Genomic DNA, 6,084 nt, shown 5'->3' with positions numbered 1-6,084 from the left:
GGATCCATTAGTAAGTTCACGAGGCGAAATGGATAGTTCATACAAACACAAGCACGACGCAGGAACGTTCTATGAAATTCATGCGAGTGACAGTTCATGAGAAAATGCTCAACCGTCTCAGGTTCATTGCAGGAGTTACAATGTGGTGTTTGCGCGATTCCAATCTTAAACAAGTGTGCGTTCAGTCCGCAATGACCTCAGCGCAATCGAAATAATATTCTGTAGCTTATGTGATTTTCAGGAGGTGGTGTAGTAAGATGAAGGGATTCACGAAAAAGTTTGAAATGAGATCCTTTATCTTCTTCGAGGTAATGTTGGTTCCACATTTGCTTGCAATATTTCAGTATGGCTTGCTTCGCTTCATGCCTTGTCAAAACTGTATTTGTAGGATTCCAGCCATCAGATGACGTTGTTACGGACTTTGCCAATTGGTCTGCCGTCTCGTTGCCTTTAATATCGACGTGTGCTGGTATCCAAGCGATGATAATATATATTTTCTGGAATTCAAGCACGAGTAGATTAGTTGAAATTTCATTTAATAACTTACTCATCCTTCGGTAACGCGCTTTTTGTAGCTGTTGCAATGCACTACAACTGTCCGACAGTAGTAAATATTTCTTGACATACGAACCGTTTTCCAAAATCCACTTCAGTGCCTCGGAAATAGCGGTTAGCTCTGCTGTGAAGCTTGACAAATAGAGGAAACATCGTTTGGTTATCGACACGTGGTTTGGGATACACACTGCACAGTGCACATCCCGTTCCAAACTCGTTTTTGAGCCATCCGTATAAATATGGTCGTATCCAATGTATTTTTCTGTTATAAATGACATTGAATCCTGACGTAACTGTTCAAATGAAGTATTTGTACCTTTACCTGTACCTGTACCTTTACGTACCAATTTATCGCCTTACTACCGTAAGCATCAAATTTTGCGAGTTGATGAACTATATCGCTTCGAAGTATCAAAAGTTGTTCACAAATATTTTTCCAATAGTCTGCCTACTGTGTTTGATGACTTTTTCATACCTGCTAAATATGTCCATTCCCATTACACGAGATCCTCGTCTAAAGGAAACATCTACTTACCCCCACCCAATAGCAACCTAACTAAGAGATCTATCGACTACTCGGGACCTATCATCTGGAATGCATTACCACCACATATCCGTGAATTACCTTATAATAGATTCAAAAAAGCCCTACTTGATCACCTCTTGTCGTTACACTAACACTGTTGCCCTACCTCGCCCAGACATTGCTTCATTGATCATTTGCCACCATTGTTTAATTTTTTTTCTATTTTCCTTTAACTAAACATTTCTTTACAGCCAGACTGTTCAGAGTCAAGTGTACCTGTTTGATGCTGGTGTGATCAGACTAGATGACCTTCACGGTCTTATCGATCATTCCTATCTAATACCGAATACTGTGCACGCATATTTTCTGTACCACCATCACTGCCGTTTGTTATGTATTTTGGTTCGATGAAAATAAAGACTCTCTCTCTCTCTTTGACCGCCTGAAATGCAGTAGATGAAAATATACGTAGGAACAGGCAGACCATTTCGCTATACCATATCGTAGGCTTTTTCGATGTCGTGAAAAACTGCAACTACTGATCTCTGATTGTTCAAGTTCAGTGCCTTATATGTCGTGTGATGCAGGCGAAGTATATGGTCTAGGGCAGTGCTCTTTAACCAGGTGTTTCGTACGCCCTAGGGCAGAGGTCTCAAACACGCGGCCCGCAAGAACATTTTGTGCGGCCCGCGACGGCGTTTTGGAATTTCAAGTAGGCTATATGACAGTATATTCAAGAGACATATATCTTTTATAAATTTAACAACTTGAAATTCACCCTAAAACTACTATAAAAATCACTGAAGTCTCAACAAACTTCACTATCACATCACTACCATGCGGTAGAAGATCAGCTATTACGTCACATTTCTAGTTCATGATGATAAAACATGACCCGTCACACGATTCGTGGCTGGAAATTGTGATTTGGTGTGGTGCGCCCTTTCGTAAAATTACTCGATTTCGGATAGACGGAAGGATTAAATAAAAATCACTCGAGTTGAGTTGGGTCAAACGTTAAAATCAGAGGACTTGCGACTCGGGACAGCGACTTGGAAATCTTACGGACGCAACAATCTATGAAACTGTCACGGGAAGTAGTAATATATCAAGGTAATAGCTTGCGTTGCATAGGGTATATAGTAGTAGTAAGGGGATCCGTTTTTATTGCCCGCCAATCCCAGAAGGCCACGTCGCCTTAAGTGCCACGCCTACATTGCCACATCATCCGCCCATTGCCGCACCTATGGGACGCCTATTGCCACATCATCCACCCATTGCCGCCCCTATAGCACACCCATTGCCGCACCTATAGCACACCTATTGCCACATCATCCATTGGCACATCACATACCACATTCATCTGTGTCACATCATCAAGCGCCACACCTATAGTGCCACATCATCCATTGCCACATCATCACCGCATTGATTGCCGCATCTATATTGTGCACAGCGCCGCATCAACCAGCGCGATGTCGATTGCTGCACCTATAACACTCATTACCACGCCAAAACTTACCTTAGCTAGAATCGAACCTGGCTTGGATGGGTATAATGTCACGTCGCTCACCACCAGGCTATTGAGCAAACTACCCGTATTGAGCTGTTTTGAGAATATAACCGCCGATTCTCTCTTAAATTCCGAGACAACACCTTTTTCGAGTTATTACACATAAATGTAAGACTATAACAGCTGTGTCATCATTAATTAGTCAATGATTTTGGGGAATTCTGCAAATGCAACTTAATAATACAGATATCGCAACCATATAGGCCTACGATCACGCAAAGCTCATGCACCGCGCATATTGTCGAATGCTATTCCAAGAAATTGACGCGTGTAAATGCGGCACGAATATAGTTGCTTACGATTCCAAGAAGTCGGATCACATCGACAATATGAATTAGAACATTCTAAATATAGTTGCGATTCCAAAAAGTCGGGCCACATCGATAATGGAAATTAGAACATTCTAAATATAGTTGCGTTTCCAAGAAAACGCCGCGCTGGCGTTACGAATTAGAATGTTTAGTTCCGACGTAAAGCAATTCGCATTCTGAAAACTTCACATTTCTATTACAAGTATTGCCATGTGCGCAGGGACGCAGGTATCGCAGCTGAGGTAAGACCAATGTATTTTCGTGTCAATTTAAACTCAATTTAGCTATAATTTCTCGATGCAGCATTAGCTTACGCGAATTGTGAACGCAGATTGATTTACGTTGAGATTTCTCCAATAGCTAACGTAATGGTGAGTCCTGCGCGTGGCTATAATGTTAACCGGCAATATAGCCGAAGTCGCACAAATTCGAATGTATACGCAAGTTTTCTGTTAAAGGTAGACTATCTAGGCTCGCTTATTACTCGAATCTCGATGTGGTTATAATAATTAGCTAGAGCAATAGTTTATCACCTATATTTAAATTCGCTCATTTCATTTCAGATCAAAACGCCGACATCGCATATACGCAATTTACGCTCGGAAAATTTCGCATTTATCACAACTATCGCGCTATGCACTTCACCTAATGACGCAGGTGATTTAGGCTACATTTCCGTATAGATTCGCACTAAATTTGGTTATAATTACGCGGGTATGCACTTCGGATTTGAGATGGATGTTAGTCTATGAATTCTTGCTTTACTCGCGACCTAAAGTTGATAAATTGCGAGTTGTAGCAAGCATCTAACTACTGAGATTATGCCGATTTTACAAGTCCATAAGCTGCTGCTTTTAGATATGTGATTTTATTAGCTAGTGCACTGATGCTTTTCCGATAGTGAATTAAATCTATAGCTAAACCTATGTCTATGCTATAATTTATCTCCTAAAACGCTATGCCACTGCGGGCTATAACATTTCAGATCACTGACATCACATCTGTTCCAGACGGTAGCGTTCAAGGCTACATCTTTGCGCAGCTATATCTATATCGAAGAAGTGTGCCGAGGTCGTATCAAAGTCGCTCAACTATAGCATAGATTGTGCCCGCAAAATGCAAATTCGTATTAAGTGTAGGCTGGCTAGCTTCGCTTATTACTCGATGTTCAGTAACGCCATATTAATGTAAGCTGCGTTTGCCGGGGCTATAGGAACGAAGTCACTCAATACAAATTCCTAGCTCTTGCTAGATGATGATAATATGAAGCCACTAGTCCATAAGCTGCTGCTTTTAGATATGTGATTTGCATTATGCCGATTTTACAAGTCCATAAGCTGCTGCTTTTAGATATGTGATTTTAATAGTTAGTGCACTGATGCTTTTCCGACAGTGAATTAAATCTATAGCTAAACATATGTCTATGCTATAATTTATCTCCTAAAACGCTATGCCACTGCGGGCTATAACATTTCAGATCACTGACATCACATCTGTCCCAGACGCTAGCGTTCAAGGCTACATCTTTGCGCAGCTATATCAAAGAAGTGTGCCGAGGTCGTATCAAAGTCGCTCAACTATAGCATAGATTGTACCAGCAAAATGCAAATTCGTATTAAGGGTAGCCTGCCTAGTCCCGCTTATTACTCGATGTATAGTAACGCCGTAATGTAAGTTGCGTTTGCTGTAGGAGCGAAGTCACTCAATACAAATTCCTGTTTCTTGCTAGATGATGATAATATGAAGCCACTACCCCATAAGCTGCTGCTTTTAGATATGTGATTTGCATTATGCCGATTTTACAAGTCCATAAGCTGCTGCTTTTAGATATGTGATTTTAATAGCTAGTGCACTGATGCTTTTCCGACAGTGAATTAAATCTATAACCTATGTCTATGCTATAACTTATCTCCTAAAACGCTATGCCACTGCGGGCTATAACATTTCAGATCACTGACATCACATTTGTCCCAGACGCTAACGTTCAAGGCTACATCTCTGCGCAGCTATATCAAAGAAGTGTGCCGAGGTCGTATCAAAGTCGCTCAACTATAGCATAGATTGTAGCAGCAAAATGCAAATTCGTATTAAGGGTAGCCTGCCTAGTCCCGCTTATTACTCGATGTTCAGTACCACCGTAATGTAAGCTGCGTTTGCTGTAGGAGCGAAGTCACTCAATCGGAGCTATAGGAACGAAGTCACTCAATACAAATTCCTGGCTCTTGCTAGATGATGATAATATGAAGCCACTAGTCCATAAGCTGCTGCTTTTAGATATGTGATTTGCATTATGCCGATTTTACAAGTCCATAAGCTGCTGCTTTTAGATATGTGATTTTAATAGCTAGTGCACTGATGCTTTTCCGACAGTGAATTAAATCTATAGCTAAACCTATGTCTATGCTATAATTTATCTCCTAAAACGCTATGCCACTGCGTGCTATAACATTTCAGATCACTGACATCACATCTGTCCCAGACGCTAGCGTTCAAGGCTACATCTCTGCGCAGCTATATCAAAGAAGTGTGCCGAGGTCGTATCAAAGTCGCTCAACTATAGCATAGATTGTAGCAGCAAAATGCAAATTCGTATTAAGGGTAGCCTGCCTAGTCCCGCTTATTACTCGATGTTCAGTACCGCCGTAATGTAAGCTGCGTTTGCTGTAGGAGCGAAGTCACTCAATCGGGGCTATAGGAACGAAGTCACTCAATACAAATGCCTGACTCTTGCTAGATGATGATAATATGAAGCCACTAGTCCATAAGCTGCTGCTTTTAGATATGTGATTTGCATTATGTCGATTTTACAAGTCCATAAGCTGCTGCTTTTAGATATGTGATTTTAATAGCTAGTGCACTGATGCTTTTCCGACAGTGAATTAAATCTATAACCTATGTCTATGCTATAATTTACCTCCTAAAACGCTATGCAACTGCGGGCTATAACATCACATCTGTCCCAGACGCCGACGTTCAAGGCTACATCTCTGCGCAGCTATATCAAAGAAGTGTGCCGAGGTCGTATCAAAGTCGCTCAACTATAGCATAGATTGTACCAGCAAAATGCAAATTCGCATTAAGGGTAGCCTGCCTAGTCCCGCTTATTACTCGATGTTCAG

At 41.2% G+C, this 6,084-nt stretch overlaps 1 long non-coding RNA gene across 1 annotated transcript in view; it reads left to right on the top strand.

The window, feature by feature from the left end:
- Positions 1-6,084, top strand: part of LOC145454219 (uncharacterized) — a 161,087-nt gene that overhangs the window by 130,057 nt on the left and 24,946 nt on the right. The window lies entirely within an intron of this gene.

Source organism: Botryllus schlosseri, chromosome 13 (assembly GCF_051294905.1).
Source record: "Botryllus schlosseri isolate E-star chromosome 13, Bs_hap1, whole genome shotgun sequence".
In the NCBI taxonomy this organism is placed as follows: Eukaryota; Metazoa; Chordata; class Ascidiacea; order Stolidobranchia; family Styelidae; genus Botryllus; species Botryllus schlosseri.
This window is presented reverse-complemented; position numbering and strand designations above follow the sequence as displayed.